The sequence below is a fragment of the Nerophis ophidion genome, linkage group LG10, assembly GCF_033978795.1.
Source record: "Nerophis ophidion isolate RoL-2023_Sa linkage group LG10, RoL_Noph_v1.0, whole genome shotgun sequence".
In the NCBI taxonomy this organism is placed as follows: domain Eukaryota; kingdom Metazoa; phylum Chordata; class Actinopteri; order Syngnathiformes; family Syngnathidae; genus Nerophis; species Nerophis ophidion.
The window spans coordinates 3,078,434-3,099,065 of NC_084620.1; the positions used below are offsets into that span (position 1 = coordinate 3,078,434).

Here is a 20,632-nt window from a genome sequence, read left to right on the forward strand (position 1 = left end):
AAATGTAAAGTTTGATTGTTTGACCTATTTTATTACATAGTAAGTCTTTGTTCGATACAGTGCCTTAGAAGAAAAAGAAACACATTTTAGAGTAAACACTTTTGCTAACACTGCTCTAGTGGTTAGAGTGTCCGCCCTGAGTTTGGTAGGTCGTGAGTTCAAACCCAGGCCGAGTCATACCAAAGACTATAAAAATGTGACCCATTACCTCCCTGCTTGGCACTCAGTATCAAGGGTTGGAATTGGGGGTTAAATCACAAAAATAATTCCCGGGCGCGGCATCGCTGCTGCCCACTGCTCCCCTCATCTCCCAGGGAGTGAACAAGGGGATGGGTCAAATGCAGAGGACACATTTCACCACACCTCGTGTGTGAGCGGCAATCATTGGTACTTTAACTCAACTTAATAGACAAGGGTTTGCGCTTATCCGCATAGATTGTCTATCTGAAAGCAGAGAACCCCTTTTCTGTGAAAATCATTTATCGCTTAACATACTTAAAAAATATATTGGAAATTCAGAGATTCATGTATTATTATTTTTTTGACATTAAGCATTACATTAGTAGTGGTTAGCCTAGGATGACGTTGGCTTTGTTAGTTGCTTTGTTGGGTCTGTTCCTGTCTTTGGCCGTGCTGCCCCCAACTCCAGCAAGTGATGGCGTGGATCACAGCAGAGGCCAACGCAGTGTATGTGGGTGTTGAAATTGTGGTTTGGTTTTTTGTTGTGTGTTTTTGCATGGTGCAAAATGTGTTTTTTATTGCTAACTTTTTTCGTTTTTAGTTTTGTAGCTGTATGTAGAATTGGTACCACATAAGTGGCAGCTGGTTGTATCAGCTCTGTGCCCTTTTATGTATTTAATGTCCTTTGGGTTTTTAATGTGTGGATGTATGGGTTGTTCTGGTTAACTTTGTAGTTTAGTTGCTGTCTCGACGTTGATTGTTCAGTTAAGGATGGGGTGGAATTATTCGGGACAAATGTTTCCTGGCCTCACAAAACCTTTCACTCACATTTATGTCAATTTACCTGATATCAGTGTGCGTTTATCAGCGTATTCCGTTTTATTGGTCAATTATGTGACTCAGTTTGCGATTATGTGAATGCGGAAAACATATGTCTTAATTTTTTGTTGAGTTCAGTGATTATTGATTTGGCATACTAGCATGGTGTCAAAAAGGAGCAACCATGGTGACATCCAAACTTCTCATAAACATGCTCTTGTTTTAGTTATGTTTCACCATCACAAGCTTTGGAATTTTCATGCACATTGCATGGCCCATCAATCGTTTTTTTTTTTTTTTAATATTATATTTTCTTTCATAAGCCATAATGGAAATCGCATATAAAACTGTATTTATTGTCCATTCCTATGAGCTACTCCCAAAAAAGAGGTATTGCATTTTGCACTATACTAAGGAAGTTGGCTTTCCTCTTTATTTTCTTCGTCGTATTGACATATGCTGGATATCTGAGTGTATGCTGCCCCCTGTCGGATTGCAATGTACAGTAGGCATTAGTGTTTTGTTTGTACGGAAACATAAAAGCCAATAAATATATTTCCCAGTATGACAAACTTAAAGGCTTTGCCTGAGATTAAGTTATTAACTGCTATCAGAATGCAGAAGATGCTCCCTGCTTTGAGCGGCCATGTTGCTCGCTGTGAGGGAGCAACAATCAGGCTGAGTTTGTCTGAGTGAATGAACACCAACAGACCCATTCTGTCTGCAGGGATGCTGCTTTCACGCACTTCCTCTGTGTGTGTTACGTCACCGTGCAGCTCTTTTTTATTTCCACACGGCACCGGGGCGGCCTTCAAGTTCAGCTTCAGTGGATTTGCCTCAATTTTCACCCAAATCTTCCCTCCCCTCCGTGGCTGCATTTGCACATCAAAGGGAGTCGAGCCGTCAGACCCGACGATGCTGCGCAGGCCTTCAAATGCAAATCAGTGTGCACCTCAGAACATACCAAAGGCTGGATGCCTTCATCTTTAGCTTTGCCACACACGCCATCAGAGAGGCTCCCTTCATCCGTGCCGCGGTCAAATAATTGATCGACACAGTGGCGAATGTGGTATTATTATTATTATTATTATTATTATTCAGTCATTATTATTAATATTAGTAGTAGTAGTAGTAGTATTGTAGCCATATTGTTTTATATTAGGTGTGGTTGGAGGTTTTAACTCGACATGTCTCCTTTTTGCCAGAAGAGCCCACAGTCTCCTAAAAGATTGCTAGCTGAAGACAGATGCTTTTCTCTTTGAATATTTATTGCTTTCCACTATATTAACAAAATAAAAAAATGCCGTCCTCAGCGATCGGTGTGGATCTCATAAGTAAACATTAGTGTCCTCTTTTCTCGTCGCTTCCGTTTCTCGTGTCGAAGGTCAAAACATGTCCGACTGGACCAATGAGCCCGGGCCGCAGACGCCATCTGTGCGAGGAGGCCACATTAATCTTTGCAGCACCTGAAGGTCAGTTTGTGTGCAAACAGTGGCCTATGCCGCCGTTGTATGTGGAGAAGATTCCTTGTGTCCTCAGGGAATATTTTAGTGGACAATGATTGTTGCACGAACAATGTGACTCCATGTCCTTTCATCACTAAGTCGGGAGTATTGATTTGTATTTGATGGATGGCTCAAAGGATTAAACAACAACATAACTTTACAGTGACTAGAAATTAGGTTGAGATTGGATTGAATATTTAGTACTGATTTTCATTCCACCATGTGTTTAATATTATCTATCATTTTTGACACAACTCTTATGTTTCATTTTGTCACTGAAAATGTGTTCATCTACGTACACTTAATTTTTCTAATTGGGAAAAAGAAAATCATAACAAAATACACAGATGATGAATTGTCATATCTTTAAATATATGCTGGACACAAATTATTTTACATTTTATGTAATATATTTAAATATAATAAATTAATCTTAAAATGTTTATATTCATATTCTCTATTTTTAGGGATGTCAATTATTGCATTTTTGCAAGAGTTAACTTGTAATTAATCGGATATAGCTAGACTGTTTTAATCTTTAATAAGTGTACCTGAATTGTGGTAGACACACATTTTTTCAGAATCTTAAGACATTGTTTTTACTCATACACAAAAAGATAAAAAATCGGGCATTGAGCAATTTTGATATTTTTGTGTGGCCCTCTGAGCCCGATTTTTTGCGTGAACAAACATGATCTAACAAAATCGAAGAAGAAGAAAAAATATTGCAAACCAACCACTGTACTAACGTAAAAAAAATAGTCAATGTCGAGGAAGACATGGGAGAGGAGACAATGATAGTGATTTTGTGACTATTTCCGAAAGAAAAATCCCAAACCACAAACAAAAGTCTGTGAAAAAAATCATGGATACGGGTTGCAAACAGACTTTATAATCTGTTATATAACATGATGTGGGATTTTATCCAAATGATGTGTGTTTGTGTGTATATATATATATATATATATATATATATATATATACATACATACATACATACATACATACAGTCGTGGTCAAACGTTTACATACATGTGAAGGACATAATGTCATGGCTGTCTTCAGTTTCCAATAATTTCTACAGTTATATTTTTTGCGATACAGTTATTGAAGCACATACTTGTTTGTCACAAAAAACACTAAGTTTGGTTCTTTTAAGTTATTGTGGCTCTATTGAACATGTGACTAAATTTGCTGGGTCAAAAGTATACATACAGCAATATACATTATCAGGTTTGGTAATGTGGAAAAGTTACAATCAAATTAGCTTCATGGCATAGCCTCTTAACTTCATGTGAGTGATTATGATTGACGACACTTGTTGACTTCTCTGAGCCCATTTAAATAGGGGTAATGAGATGCAGTCATTAAACTCGATTATAAACGCGACAATGGGAAAGTCAAAGGAACTCAGCGCAGATCTGAAAAAAACAATCATTGACTTGAACAATTCAGGAAAGTCACTTGGAGCCATTTCAAAGCAGTTTAAGGTCCCAAGAGCAACTTTGCAGACAATAGTTTGTAAGTGTAAAGTGCATGGCACAGTTTTGTTACTGCCATGATCAGGAAGAAAACATAAGCTATCCCATGATGCTGAGAGAAAATTGGTCAGAATGATCAAGAGTCAACCGAGAACCACCAAAAAGCAGGTCTGCAATGAATTGGAAGCTGCTGGAACACAGGTGTCAGTGTCCACAGTCAAGCTTGTTTTGCATTGCCATGGACTGAGAGGCTACCATTAAAGAAGGAAGCCCTTGCTCCAGAAGCGACACCTTAAGGCTGGTCTAAAGTTTGCTGCAGATCACATGGACAAATATAAGACTTTCTGGAAGAAGGTTCTGTGGTCAGATGAAACCAAACATTGAGCTGTTTGGCCACAATACCCAGAAATATGTTTGGAGGAGAATAGATGAGGCCTTTAATCCAAGGAACACCATCCCTACCGTCAAGCATGGTGGTGGTAGTATTATGCTGTGGGGCTGTTTTGCTGCCAATGGAACTGGTGCTTTACAGAGAGTAAATGGGACAATGAAAAAGGAGGATTACCTCCAAATTCTTCAGGACAACCTAAAATCATTAGCCCGGAGGTTGGGTCTTGGGCGCAGTTAGGTGTTCCAACAGGACAATGACACCAAACACATGTGCAAAGTGGTAAAGGAATGGCTAAATCAGGCTAGACTTAAGGTTTTAGAATGGCCTTCCCAAAGTCCTGACTTAAACGTGTGGACAATGCTGAAGAAACAAATCCATGTCGAAAACCAACACATTTAGCTGAACTGCACCAATTTTGTCAAGAGAAGTGGTCACAAATTCAACCAGAAGCTTGCCAGAAACCTGTGGATGGCTACCAAAAGCGCCTTATTGCAGTAAACTTGCCAAGGGACATGTAACCAAATATTAACATTGCTTTTTGTAAACCTTTGACCCAGCAGATTTGGTCACATTTTCGGTGGACTCGTAATTAATTCATTAAAGAACCAAAATTCAAGAATGTTTTTCGTGACAACAAGTATTTGCTCTATCAAAAAAAGATAAGAGTTGTAGAAATTATTGGAAACTCAAGACAGCCATGACGACATGTTCTTTACGAGTGTAACTTTTGACCAAGACTATATATTAATATGTTGACAGTGCAATGTAATATCAAAATAAATATAATATAGCATGGGACAATAAAATTGGCCACAGATGACCTCCAGGTCAGACTTTGTTCATCATGCCACTTTCTATTGGTATCACATGATGTGGAATCACTCACACATGTCGTTATGACCTACTCAGTGGACTAGTGGTTAGAGTGTCTGCCCTGAGATTGGTAGGTCGTGAGTTCAAATCCCGGCCGAGTCATACCAAAGACCATAAAAATGGGACCCATTACCTCCCTCAGCATTAAGGTTTGGAATTGGGGGCTAAATCACCGTAAATGATTCCCGGGCGCAGCACTGCTGCTGCCCACTGCTCCCCTCACCTCCCAGGGGGTGATCAAGGGTGATGGGTCAAATGCAGAGAATAATTTCGCCACATCTAGTATGTATGTGACAATCATTGGTACTTTAACTTTATGCAATAATTGATGCGTTAAGTTTTTTGTTGGGTATTCTAACAGCAGGTTATTACCAGTTGGGTGTGGCGATGAGTCACCTTGGTGAAGTCAACTGTCAACCTGCTGTTGACAATTTGTGAACGGCAGAAAGGCGATGACACAGGTGGAGACATTTGACTCGTTGCTGTTGGGATTGGAGGAAATGTTCATCTTCCTCTTGGATGAACACCATCCCAGCGAGGATCTTTCCAAAGAATGAGGAACAAGCACTGGATTATATTTTACACCTGCACACTGCTCATCCTCATTGAACGTATGGTTTATTTCCCCTCGCTGATTGAGTGTTGGTTCAGGAGTGATGCGGCTTTCATTAATCTGTTGGCGTTCTTCCTCCAGCCTCCCTCATTTGCATGCAAAGCTTCCCCCCCATGTAGCCCCCTCCCTTCTTCCCTCGCGATGCTTCAAAGAACAGATAAAAAGCTTTTTGCAGGGAAAAATGACGAGGGCGCCGTTATCCCCCAGCGCTTAGACGGGATGTGACAAGCGTCGCCGGCAAACACGAGGGCGGCACTGTTCACTTTGTCAAGCCGAGTGTTGATAATAAAGTTTCAGGTGCTGGTCCAAGCTAACATTCCCAGATCTTGCATAACAAACAGTAAATCAGCATTAGCCTTTCACACAGAACCCAGTGGAACAGATTATTAGTGACATTTACTTTAACACAACCGAATGTACCCCGAAGAAATGAGTCACACTTAAACAGAGATCATTTTTCTGCGTAGTCACTACGCCAGGGGCGCTCACACTTCTTCTGCAGGTGAGCTACTTTTCAATAGACCAAGTCGAGGAGATCTACCTCATTCCTATTTATAATTTATATTTATTTATTTATGAAAGAGACATTTTTGTTAACAAGTTAATGGTGTTTAATGATAATACAAGCATGTTTAACACACATAGATTCCTTTCTTTCATGAAGACAAGAATATAAGTTGGTGTATTACCTGATTCTGATGACTTGCATTGATTGGAATTAGACAGTGGTGCTGATAACGTCCGCATTTTCAAATGGAGGAAAAAAAAAAGTCCTCCTTTCTGTCCAATACCACATGAAAGTGGTTGGATTTGACATCTCATTTGTCCAACTTGCATACTCCTTTTTAAACACTTTGTTATGAGAGTAGCATATGTGTGTGGCCCTTTAATGTCTGGCAGCAGGTGAGTGTGCGGGTGGGCAAGCAAGTGAGAAAGCGGTCACTGAGGGCGGGGGAGAAATACATTGGCATCAAACTCCGTAGCTTGCTAGCTTTCTGAGACTCTTATTTTGTTAGCACAGGCAGGATGAAACAGGTCTTTTATGGTGAAGACAGGAACTGTGCAGTCGCTCTTTAGAGTTTTGACAGTAGGTACGGAGTCTCTAGAAATAAAATGTGTTTCTCTGCGTCCGCCCTGTTAGTGATTTTTTTCTTAAATATGAGCTGACAGCAGCCAGCGTCATCTCACAAGATCCTCGGGTGCCGAGAATGTCAAACAACTGACGAAAGTGAAGTCTTGGTATGATTGATGATTGCTCATTTTTATGTCTATTTTTTAATGCCTGGCTTGAGATCGACTGACACACCCTCCGAGATCGACCAGTCGATTGCGATCGACGTAATGCCCACCCCTGCACTACGCCATCTCCTACAATGCCATATTGATCCTTTATAGCGCTTCATGGGGGTTCAGTGCGTAACGTGTAATTTTCCGCCAAAACCCTGGGGTAGCTGGACTGAGTTAAAAAAAAAAAAAAAACATGACACTTGTTATTTACTAGCTTTGTTGCAAGCAAAAATGGCAATTTAAGATAGGAAAGGATTGTTGTATCTGGAACTATTTGCTGTTACAACAATCAGTTTTACTGCAAATGTTGATACGAAATCAGAGGAGAATACATTAGCAAAAGTGTTGTATACACAGGAAATAATGTTGTACAGGCTGACCAATCACAGTTTTTATGGTTTACAGTACTTAAATGTAAACATTTTTTCTTGAAGGTGTGCGCCGCACTAATAGGCCTGAGGGTTAGGTAGGGGGGGTGTGACACGGCATTTGGTACACTGACGTAGCGCCTCGACACAGAATCAGGTTTTATACATTTTAGATTTATTTGATTCCATTTTTTTAAAGAGAAATTTTAGATTTTTGCTTACCCTCTTAGGGTTTACTCACACTTGGCCAATCTTAGCATTTTGGAGTACTGGTTACTTCTGCCAAGTTTTATAATACACTTCTAAAATACAAATTAGGAATTTAGCCTTATGAAAATTTTATATAAAGGTTATTGTGACCAAAATCATCACGGTTGTCATTATTGTCAAGGTTCAAGGGGTTCAAGTGTATTTGTCACATGCAGACTACACCACAGTCAAATGCTTTTTTCCATGCTCTTCAGATATTGCGTACAGTGGGATCCAAACACTAGTTGCAGAATCTAATACATTAAAAACAAAAAATTAATAGCTCTGATGTACATTAATTACAAGACAATTAAGTTGCACAATAAGTCACAGAAGTTATGGTAGAAGTATCAGTACAAGTAGAAGTACAGTAGTCAAATACAGTACCAGTGCAATATCAAATAGTGTAACAGTATATATAGTATAGGACGGAACAAATATGAACGTGTCTACAGTTCTTTGACTGTTGAGTAGTGACAGTAGTATGAACAAAGGTAATGGAACAATATGATTTCTTTATACTCTTGTTTTTACATTAATTTTACATTATTTACAATAATTGCATGAAAAGTATTGTAGTCCGGCAATTACAGTGGTAAGTAAAGTGTTTTTACATTATTTAAAGTCATTGAATGAAGAGTATTGTAGTTCGGTAATTACAATGGTAAGTAAAGTGATTTCTACATTATTTTTACATAATTTACAGTCATTGAATGAAGAGTATTGTAGTTCGGTAATTACAATGGTAAGTAAAGTGATTTTGTGCGTGCGGTTTTGTGCAATTGTGATAAGTGTTAATCAGCGATGCAGTTGAGCAGTCTGATGGCTTGGGGATAGAAGCTCCCCCCGAGTCTCTCCTGAGTCTCCTTGTCACAGTATTCCTCAATGTGAAAGACAAAATAAAAAAATACACACAATATACTTTTTTGGGCAGAAAAAAATACTAATATTGTCCACTTCCTGTTGTTTTGTGTAAAAAAAAGTCACTAACTTGAAGTTTAAATGTAATGCTATTGTCGGGCTGTCGTTGACCAAATATGTTGCTGGTAGAATCGGATTTGTTAAGATTTTTTTTTTCATGCTACAACACAAGGAATTTGACTTAGTAAAATACACTTTCATACATGGCTTATGTAGGTGAACTAGCAGAAAGAACATTACAGAAGCAGTGGGGTTGTCTTCCTGTCAAAGCAAACTCGTCGAAGCTACGCCGCTGGGTTCAATTTACGGCGAGTCCTACCATTTGGTCCACCCCAGGCTTGCTGTGGCACTGCGTGCTACGTATCCGAGGGGGAGTTCCTGTGCGGCAACACAAGCTGACCTGTCCATTGTTCTCCATCTTGAAACATCTACCCCGCGCACCCGTTGTATGCTGGAGGCCTCGGGTATTCAACGTCCAATGTTCGACGATTCAACTGCGAGGTTGATTTGTCTCATAAGACTCCTCTGAATCAAATAATCAACTATTCTTAAACACTCTTAGCTACTTCACTGTTGTTTTAGGGACCTTCTTCAGGCTTCTGACTTGGTTAGGGCTTATAGCGCCACCTGTTGCTTTGGCATGCTAACGACAGCCTGCAGTTTGAACTATTGATGACCGAGATTAACAAAAACAAATATTTAATCCACTCGACAGTACAACTTTGTCTTCTTAATCTCGGCTGCTGCCTGATTGCACATTCTTTTTCTTTGTGTTTTTTGTCTTCATTCCTGCGTCCTCCCATGCTGCCTGATGAGGGTTTGGACGTCTTCCAAGGATGTCCATTGGCCCAAAATCAAATTCTAAATCATCTCTTGTATTTTTTTGTCTCCTCCTGTTAAACGAGATAAGGTGCTACGTGGTGGACATCGTGTCGGGGGGGAGAATTTTCACTCTTGTTTTTTTTCCCCCAGCGTCTGGCGAGCCGCTCTTGGATAAATAACATGGTGGTACACTGATGACTGCTTTGCCTAACGTTTGCTCTCCTCAACAAAACAAGCCACAATGAGGATTATTCCTACTAATTGATGGAATATTTGAAAGCTACATGTTCTTGTTTTGCATCCTATTCCTTGCCAGGGAGCCTCTAATGAGCCTTTGTTAATTCGACATATTTTAGGGAGAGGAAAACAGGAAGACGGCAATAACATTCCACTTCCTGTCTGCTGTTTGTATGTAAGCGTTAGGATATAGCAAAGCACTGACTCAGCTGTCAAGGAGTCTTGCTAGCTTGCGCTGATGGGAATGTTAAACGATGTGTGTGTGAGAATTCCTGTTCAGGTTAATCCATCCATTTCCTACCGCTTATTCCCTTTTGGGGTCACGGGGGGCGCTGGCGCCTATCTCAGCTACAATCGGGCGGAAGGCGGGGTACACCCTGGACAAGTCGCCACCTCCTCGCAGGGCCGACAGACAACATTCACACTCACATTCACACACTAGGGCCAATTTAGTGTTAATCCAGCGATTAGTTTTATGCTTTCCCATCCGCCTGCTGTATTTTCTTCATGTCTTCAGTGGGGAAAGTTGTGACTCAGCCAAAGTGCAGGCCAGCAGAACAATAGGTCACATTCCCCAGCGGGCACATATCATAAAATGTGTTTGATGCTTGCATGTGTCAAGCATAACTTTCCATATCCAGGCAGGGGTGTAAATGTGTTTTTACAAGAACTTAAAGTCCGCAGTTTAGCGCCGCTTAAAAGAATAAAAAAATCACCAAATCACGTCAGCATGTGAGCTTCTTGCCTGAAAGATTTCTTCTTCCAGATCTGCAAGCTGCAGCTTTCATGAATTGTACACTGACACACCTATCGGAATGAACCTTGCTTTTATGTTAAAACGGCCTCAAGCTTCCTTCTTTTCTCCACTTTCATATTTAGATTCCACTGGGAACTGAATGAGTTGACGGCAGCACACCTAAAAAGTATGATATATTCTTTGGTTATGATGTTTGTGCCTGTAAGAGGCTGCAGTTACAGTGCATCCGGGAAGTATTCACATTTTCCACCTTATGTTACAGCCTTAATCCAAAATAAATTTTTACTCCCTAAAAATCTACAGACCCCGTAATGAAAATGTGAAAAGTTTTCTTTTTTTTTTTAGACGAGCAAATTTATTTAAAAAAACAAACAAACAAAAACACATGTACTGTATATAAGTATTCACAACCTTTGCTCAATACTTTATTGATGCACATTTGGCACCAATTACAGCCTCAAGTATTTTTGAATACAATGCCACAAGCTCGGCACATATATCTTTGGGTAGTTTGGCCCATTCCTCTTTGCAGATTGGATGGGAAGCATTGTTTTACATCAAGGATGTCTCTGTACTTTGCTACATTTATCTTAGTCTAGTCAGAGAGGTGACGAAGAACCCGATGGTCACTCTCTCAGAGCTACAGCATTCCTCTGTGGCGAGAGGAGAACCTTTCAGCAATCCACCCATTGTATGGTATATTGGCCAGGTGGAAGCCATTTCATAGTAAAAAGTGAGCCAAATTACACCTAAAAGATTCAGACTATGAAAAACTAAATTCTTGGTCTGATGGGACTGAAGTCTTTGGCGTGAATGCCAGGCGTCATGTTTGGAGGAACCCAGGCACCCTTCATCACCAGGCCAACACCATTCCTACAGTGAAGCATGGTGGTGGCAGTGTCATGCTCTGGGGATGTTTTTCAGCAGTGGGAACTGGGAGACTAGTCAGGATAGAGGCAAAGATGAATGCAGCAACGTAGAGAGAAATCTTAGATGAAAACCAACACTTCACATCCAACCTTGTGGAGCTTGAGAGGTGCTGCAAGAGGAATTGGAAAAGAAGAATGGGTGGATGAAAGGTGTGCCAAACTTGTGACTTTGTATTAAAAAAGACTTGAGGCTGTAATTGGTTGTAAAAACGTATGTACATATATTTTTATTTATTTCCAATTTGTAATATAAAAAAAAAGTTTCACATTGTCATTATGGGGTATTGCCTGTAGGATTTGAGGACAAACATGAATGTATTCCATTTTGGAATAAGGCTGTAATATAAAAAAATGGGGGAAAAGTAAAATGTGAAGAGTTTCAGGATGCACTGTGAAGGACCTGTGTCACATCGTATTACATATTTACTTTCATTTTTGCCGCCACAAAATACGCTGCGCAATAATTAAAGGTTACCAGTCTCCGCCTGAACACATTTGGACATTTTGACAGCTTCAATGTTGATATGCCAGCCTATGTTATGTTAAAGCAGCTGCCGGAGATTGACTATATTGAGGTGCAAAGGTTAAACACACAAACACACACACACATACCTCCAGTTACTCAAGAAAAAAAGGTCCACATTTATTAAATTACGCCACGACGAAGCTAATTACGTTGTTTGAAATCACAGCGGATTTGCGCGGCTCATCGCCCGCTTTAACCAGCAGTTTAATTCCGGGCATCAAATCAAAGCACTTATTTGAAATTTGGGCTAATGTGAGTTAATTGTTTGTTAGCACTAGGGCGATACACGCGCAAGCTCACACACAGGAAATGAAACAGCTGAAGAGGAACAAGCAACAACAACATAGCAGCCATCGGTGACATCTGGACTCCATTCTGTCACCTGCTATCTCTTCAGCATAAACTGTTGTTGATCGTATCTAGGCCTCCTCTCCGCATGTTATTAGCATGCAGGACACTCCTCCCGCTGCTCCTTGATTAGAGAATGTGGTGAAAGCGGCCAAAGTAAACCCACTAAGTGTCCTGCTGCCGGGGTCATTGGAATCCCTCTCAAAATTCTTCCTATTAAAATAAGGATTATCTTTTCTAGCCCCCTGACAACCTCAGTCCACTCTGCCTCTTGTTCAAATGCCATATACAATATGGACTACAGTCACAACTAGGGATGTCCGATAATGGCTTTTTTGCCGATATTCTGATATTGTCCAACTCTTATTTACCGATATCAACTGATATCAACAGTTGGGCAAAAAAGTATTTAGTCAGCCACCAATTGTGCAAGTTCTTCCACTTAAAATGATGACAGAGGTCTGTAATTTTCATCATAGGTACACTTCAACTGAGAGAGACAGAATGTGAAAAAAAAAATCCAGGAATTCACATTGTAGGAATTTTAAAGAATTTATTTTTAAATTATGGTGGAAATGATATCCCTCGGCTTCACTGACTACAAATGATCTTCATCCAAGTATTAAAATGGTGGTTATATTTTTAGTATGTTTCGGCACACTAAATGTACTAGAAAAATAAATTTACCGTATTTTTCCGACCATAAGGCAAACTGGATTATAAGGCGCACTGCCGATGAGGTAGTCAATTTAGGTCTATTTTCATGCACAAGGTACAGACCATTTTCAAACCGCTTTCTGACCGTCTCTTCAGGATGCGCGGTTTTGTAGGCGGTCTTATTTACGTGGCTCTACTCTGACAGCGTCGTCTCCCCGTTATTGTATATAGTTGTAGTTGTTAGCGCTTCTATATCGAAACTACTGACAGACATAAATTAGAAATGTACCCTACTTTTGGTTGCTTCATTGCTTACCAATGTCGCCTTAAAACCTTTTTGACAAATTTCTGAGCGCCTTCTGTAATGTTTTATATTCTCAATGAAACATTAACGTTTTGGTCTTGTTTGGTTACCGGTACTTGCTAGCATCATTTATTGGACAGACGTCAACCTGCAGTACACACTTATCTCTTATGTGTGACTGCCATCTATTGGTCACGCTCGTCTTTACACCTTTTACTACATACATTTGGTTTAAGGTCAGTAAGCACAACCAGAATGAATACATACACAAGGTGCACTGGGTTATAAAAACACTGTTGATTTTTGAGAAACTTAAAAGATTTTAAGTGCGCCTAATAGTCCATCCATCCATTTCTAACGCTTATTCCCTTTTTTGGGTCGCGGGGCGCTAGATATAATAAAAATACAGTATTTGTGGCGGGCCAAAATGAAAGAATGAATTGAAACACTACAGCCATTATTGTGAATAAATAGTAATATAATATTAGCAAGATATTTGCATCTTGCCAAGGTTGTTTACCTCGTTCGTTTGTCACAACCTAAGCTGCTTAACAGGTTGCTGCTCTTTGCGTTGATTTAATGCATGTCAGCATGTTACGACCTGTATGATTGCCCTACTTTCTAAGCAGGTATACACCTTGTTAACAGCATAGCTAATAAACATTCCAGACCTTCCCGCCTGCGTCCACACCTAGTGTTCACAGAAAATGCAGTCTCCGATTGTGTGTTTGAACAAAGGCAGGCGTTCCGTCGCTTTCAACTCTTACTTTCATGAAGGCTGCATTGGAATGTGTGGATGGCATGATGTCATAGCCTCAGTAAGCATTCTTTTAAAGCATTTTGTGTTTAATGGATAAAAGTATGGCCTTTCTCCCACAACAAGGCTCTTTTTTTCAATTCATCCCATAAAGTAGAGTAAGCCAGAGCAAACCATACAAAAGAAATGTCTTCATTTTCACTGAGACATAATCCGTTTTCCTAAATTTGATTTGGGACAGTCGGCCTGTGCTTGGCGAAATGCTGCTTCTGAAATAAATAAATAGTGACCTGCCGGAAACGCTGGAGCTATTTGTTTGGTTTCTCCAAGAAATCATTTACTTAATTAGGCTGAGTTTTAAAATTCCACTCTAGCAGCCAAGGCACTTTTTTAAAAGGGGCAAACCATCTCTGTCTGTCTTTGACCATTCTTCACTAATGACGGGGCCTAGGGCCCCAGCCAAGTACAAATGCCCAAGTACTCTGGCATCTTGTTTTGTGTGCTGCTGAAGACCAGTGAAGGAGGTTACGTTCCCATCTGGCGTCAATGATCAACGCCATCTTCCTTTAAATCGCTGCCAGACATTTCCTGTATGCGAGGACCTGATGTCCTTAAATAAAGAAGGTCATATTATGCAAAATGCGCTTTTCTTGCTTGCATGTGGTGGGGGAGGGGTGTGAGGGGTCTCTATATAACTTTCATTTAAGATACAATATCGATATAGGAGCCTTGAGTGTTGGCCAATATGGATTTTTGAAAAGGCTTGATCTAGTGAAATTACTCCTAAAACAATGGTATGTATGAAAAACAAAGTAAGTTGAATGATGCACAAGTTTGTTTTTGGATACTTTTTAATACACTTCTGCTTGGGAGACTAGCAAATGGTAAATGGGTTGTACTAGTATAGCGCTTTTCTACCCCTTTTTAAGGAGCCGAAAGCGTTCAATTCAGTTTATTCATTGATATTAGAGATGTCCGATAATGGCTTTTTGACCGATACTGGGATATTGTCCAACTCTTAATTACTGATACCGATATCAACTGATACCGATGTATACAGTCGTGGAATTAACAGATTATTATGTCTAATTTTGTTGTGATGCCCCGCTGGACGCACTGAACAATGTAACAAGGTTTTCTGAAATAAATGAACTCAAGTTATGGAAAAAAATGCCAACATGGCAGTGCTATATTTATTATTGAAGTCACAAAGTGCATTTTTTTTTTTTTAACATTACTCAAAACAGCAGTTTGGGATTTGGGATATGCTCTCCCTGGGTGAGACTATGAGGTGGTTGAGGGTGTGGGGGGTGGGTGTATTTTGTAGTGTCCCGGAAGAGTTAGTACTGCAAGGAATTCTGGGTATTTGTTCTGTTGGGTTTATGTTGTGTTACGGTGCGGGTGTTCTCCCGAAATGTGTTTGTCATTCTTGTTTGGTGTGGGTTCACAGTGTGGCGCATATTTGTAAGAGTGTTAAAGTTGTTTATACAGCCACCCTCAGTGTGACCTGTATGGTTTTTGAGCAAGTATGCGTAGCATTATTATGTGCGCGTGAGAAGTTGTAGCTAGCATGTGACTGGGCTGGTACGCAAAGGCAGTGCCTTAAAGGAATATTGGCGCTCTGTACCTTTTCTTACGTCCGTGTGCTCAGCGGCGTTTCAAAGAGTCATACATTTTACATATTGAAACCGATACCGATAATTTCCGATATTACTTTTTAAAGCATTTATCGGCCGATAATATCGGCAGTCCGATATTATCGGACATCCCTAATTGATATAGAACACACTTCCAAAGACATGCACCTGGGGATAGGTTGATTGGCAACACTAAATGGTCCCTAGTGTGTGAATGTGAGTGTGAATGTTGTCTGTCTATCTGTGTTGGCCCTGTGATGAGGTGGCGACTTGTCCAGGGTGTACCCCGCCTTCCGCCCGACTGTAGCTGAGATAGGCGCCAGCGCCCCCCGCGACCCCAAAAGGGAATAAGCGGTAGGAAATGGATGGATGGATATACAAACCAGGTTGGCCAAAGTGCTGTACAGACATAAGAAACAATTTGAAAAAAAAAAGTGCAAGCAGTGTCACATTTACATTGTAACACGGAAGAATGAATAAAATACAAGAGTAAAATGTACCTTTTAAAGAAGTGTGAGATATGTACCCTAAAAATACTAAAATGTAGAAAATTTATTGTTTAAAACCAGAAATAAAACGACCAAGACATCCTGCCTAACTGGATTTGAACCCCAGGGAGTAAAAATATGTTTTTAACCTGGATTTAAATTGGCTCAGAGACTGAGGATCTAATGCATGGGTGTCAAACTCTGGCCCGTGGGCCAAATCTGGCCCGCCGTGTAATTTAATTTGGCCCTTGAGGCAATATCAATTTAGCATTAGAGCTGGCCCTCCGGTGTTATACAGTGTCGGTGCCGCTGTAACACAGCATTCACCGCTAATACTCATACTTGCCAACCCTCCTAATTTTCCCGGGAGACTCCCGAAGTTTAGTGCCCCTCCCGAAAATCTCCCGGGGCAACCATTCTCCGGAATTTCTACCGATTTCCACCTGGACAACTATATTGGGGGCATGCATTTAAGGCACTGCCTTTAGTGTTCTCTACAACCTGTCGTCACGTCCGCTTTTCCTCCATACTAACAGCGTGTCACATAATATTTGTGGCTTTTACACACACACACACACACACACACACACACACACACACACACACACACACGCACAAGTGAATGTAAGGCATACTTGGTCAACAGCCATACAGGTCACACTGAGGGTGGCCGTATAAACAACTTTAGCACTGTTACAAACATGCGCCACACTTTGAACCCACACCAAACAAGAATGACAAACACATTTCGGGTGAACATCCGCACCGAAACACAACAGAACAAATACCCAGAAACCATTGTAGCACTAACTCTTCCAGAGAAACTTCCAGCAAACTGACCAATAATTAACGTTTTATTCATGCATTTTCTCTTGCTACTTCAAGGCTTGAATGTTTGGTTCATTCGTTATTTTATTTTCAAATTTATTATTAGCCTGTGGAAGAAAATTGATATTCACCTCAGAAGATTGCAAATAGAAAAAAAGACTTTTATTTAAATTTTATTTGATATGCCATTGATATTCTTTTAATTATTGTTATTATTATTTGAAACTGGATTTTGCCTGTCACTAAATTTATATAAGCCTTGCTTGTTCAATATTTAATGCTAAACTTGTTTGGGTCCCTATTAAAAGGTTAATTTGTTCAACCTCGGCCCGCGGCTTTGTTCCGTTTAAAATTTTGGCCCACTCTGTATTTGAGTTTGACACCCCTGATTTAATGGATCGTGGAAGGTGTTTCCACAGTCTGGGCTCTGTCACTGAGAAGACTCTATCTCCTTTGGTTTTGAGTCTGGTTTTAGTTACAGCCAGGAGGAGCTGGTTTGAAGACCTCAGGGTCCTGCTGGGAGAATAGGACTGCAGCATCTCAATTAATCAGGACGGGGCTACTTGGTGTAAGCATTTAAAAACAAGTAGTACAATTTTAAAATGAACTCTAAAAGCAACTGGGAGCCATTGAAGGGAGGCCAGTACAGGGGTAATGTGCTCATGTCGTTTGGTTTTGTTTAAAAAGACGAGCAGCAGAATTCCGCAAGCGCTCCAGCATTTAGAGAGAGCCCTGATCCAGGCCTATGTACAAAAAATTACAGCAACATGACGTCACAACTGCATGGGTAGCTCTTTCAAAGTCAGCCTGTGGAAGATACTGTTTTGTTTTTGCAAGGAGTCGTAGCTGAAAGAAGCCAGATTTAATAATGGAGCTGATTTGTTTGTCAAACTGTCAAAATAACTCCAAAGGTCCTTGCTGATGTGTGGCAATATGAGGACACAGGACCAGTAGCACAGTCATGTCCTTTCAGTGGTTTTGTTAGACCAAATACATGATTTCTGTTTTGTTTTTGTTTAAGCATAAAAAATTGGCCCTCAATCTTTCCTGTAAATCACGCAAACAGTTCTGCAGGTTAGACATAGCAACCTGGTTATAGCTTGCTGTTGCAGGAATATATATTTGTCATTAATATGCAACTATAATTATTTGATACCTGTTTATTTTGACAAATGTGCTGGTTTAGGCTGCAATATTGTTCAACTAAGGACACTTATGTATGTCTGCCTTGTGTGCTATTGTGTGCTTAGCTGTTTCTTTGTAAGACTCTGCTATGTTTATTTCTGTTTTAGTTAAAGATGAGCTAAAATGTTTTGTTATCGGTTGTTTCAACTAGCACAGGTAACTACACCGACCTCTAGCCACCTTTTAAAGAGGTACCTACTTAATGTTTGTGTTTCGTGACAATGTATCTACTTGGACAACAGGGCCAGCGTGACCGCCTTTAGACATACAGCACGGAAGCTGGCAAAGAGCACTGCCCCAGTCCAAGGTCAATGTACAGAAGGTTTTACACCCAAATACACTTAATTGCATAGACAGTTCCTACAATTTTGGGCCATAGTGGATACAATGAAGCAGTAAAACCACTAACAATATACTGACAATTTATACTGATACGTTAGCATGTAGCATTGTAGCCTAAGAATACTACGGTACATGTTTATTTACATGGATAAAGAGGCTACGTACAGTACAATAACCCCAAATTACTATATGGATGTTGACTTCATAGCATTTCAAATAGCAAGCCAGACATTAAAATACCACACAGCTTTTATACTTGAAGTTTTTTGTAGCATACTGATTGAAAAGAAATGCTCCAATGTGCCAAAAATACCCGTAATTTGTTGTAGGTGGGAAGAATGGCCAAATCAAGTGCTGCTTTTCTTCTACCCCGTAGGAGGTTGTAGAATTATCCTGAGCTCATTGTAAACCAACATGGTGTCGATCGTGTGGGACTTTTCCCCTTTTTATTTTCAGTTTCAGTTTATTTCGAACCTGCATACGATACAATGTAATGCATCACATATTTCCAGCTGTTTCATTACAGCACGTCTGAAAAGGAGTAGGAAGAAACAGCTTATTTAGTCCTATTGTTTTTTATATCATAGCAGTTTTATCCCATATCATTATTCTCTGTTTCTAACAGAACATTAAATGAATAAATATACCATAAGTAAGTAAACAAATATTAAATACATACATTTGAAACAAAAGTTGTGCAAATATTCTGTGAGGAGGTACCAGAAACATCAGGCTTTAACACATCAAACCTTGAAAACAAATCAGAGATGTTGTGATGTTGTATTTTTTTTTTTAATCATATTGTATATGTATTGTGTACTGTTTCTTTTTCTGTCCCTTTCTTTTTTTTGTACTTTAAATTGTAATTTTACTGCTTTTTTACATCATGGCCAGATGAAAACTAGGCTTTAGGCAAATTCTGGCTTTTTTTTTAACAATATGTTGTCATGTGTTTTAATGAAATTGCATCCTCCCCTTTGAAATAAACTAATCTAATTAATTAATTAGAGAAAAATTAAATACCAGCATCCCTGCAATGGTGTTTTAAAAGCGTACCTAGACACCTGACCCAAAGTCAGCCGCAAAGACGGGTGTTCACAAACTACTTATAAATCACAAGCAGGAAGTCATCTGTATTGGCATATGCTTGAAAAATAAGTGTGCATCCTCAAAAAATATTTGACCAAAAAAACCCCAACATGGGTATGTGCAGGGATCCAACCACGTTATATACAAAATGAAACTAACCGTGAAATAAGTCGTTACCAATTTTTAGCTTATCGTAACATTTTAGTTAAATAGTTGATGTACATTAAGGGGTACATTTTATCCGTTTGCTCACCTAACTGGTGCTGTAGCATGGCACTGCCATCAGGTTTCATCAGCCCACAACTGCTACACAGAAGACAAGGATCACTTTTTGTTCGCTCGAACGCTGCATTCATGTTCCCCAAAATCAGCCGCTCGGCAGGTGTCCCTATTATTATTTGGCACAGGCGTGCGGTGACGGTGAAAATGTGACAAAAAGCCGGCAGAACGCTCAGCAGGAGGACGCTCTTTGCTTTGGAAGAAAAATCAAGGGGCTATTCATCTTTTTGAACTCAATCATTGTCAGTTTTGTAATTGAATCCCTCTTACATAAATGACCTTTCATGGTCAAATTACGAGGAGGTAATTATGCTGGCTCACTTGCAGCCAAGATGAGGAACCCGTGTTGGAATGTTCAACAAAGTTGCTAAGGGCACATTTGAATGTTTTGCAATATTTGGACTGAAACAGAAAGAAGGTCAGTGACGGCAGAAGATAAACAAACTGCATGGGTTATGGATATTCCAATGCTACTGGATAAATCCAAGGGGTTAAGGGTCACATTATGATCTGCAGCCAGAGGTTTCCAATTGATAAGCCACTAGTTGATGCTTCAAAACTTCTGATAACTTCTGTCATATCAAGGATCTTTCCAAATAGCATGTGTTTGTACTTGTAATTGTGTACTCTGGCCCAGACCAAAGATATGTGGTTAGCACTTTGGTGTGGTTTACTTGGCAGTCATGCTAGAATTTGGTCTTGTGACCAAAGGATGCACAGTACAGGGCATGATTCTAACCCTTGCATAGAGTAGGGACTT

At 39.9% G+C, this 20,632-nt stretch overlaps 1 protein-coding gene and 1 long non-coding RNA gene across 2 annotated transcripts in view; one reads left to right on the forward strand and one right to left on the reverse strand.

Annotated features, from left to right (window-relative positions):
* The window catches only part of LOC133560003 (uncharacterized), a 38,048-nt gene extending 17,965 nt beyond the window's left edge, over positions 1-20,083 (reverse strand). Inside the window, exon 1 of the long non-coding RNA XR_009808367.1 lies at positions 19,847-20,083. This is a non-coding gene — a long non-coding RNA (uncharacterized LOC133560003). The remainder of the gene's footprint in view (positions 1-19,846) is intronic.
* The window catches only part of pawr (PRKC, apoptosis, WT1, regulator), a 61,362-nt gene that overhangs the window by 13,739 nt on the left and 26,991 nt on the right, over positions 1-20,632 (forward strand). The window lies entirely within an intron of this gene.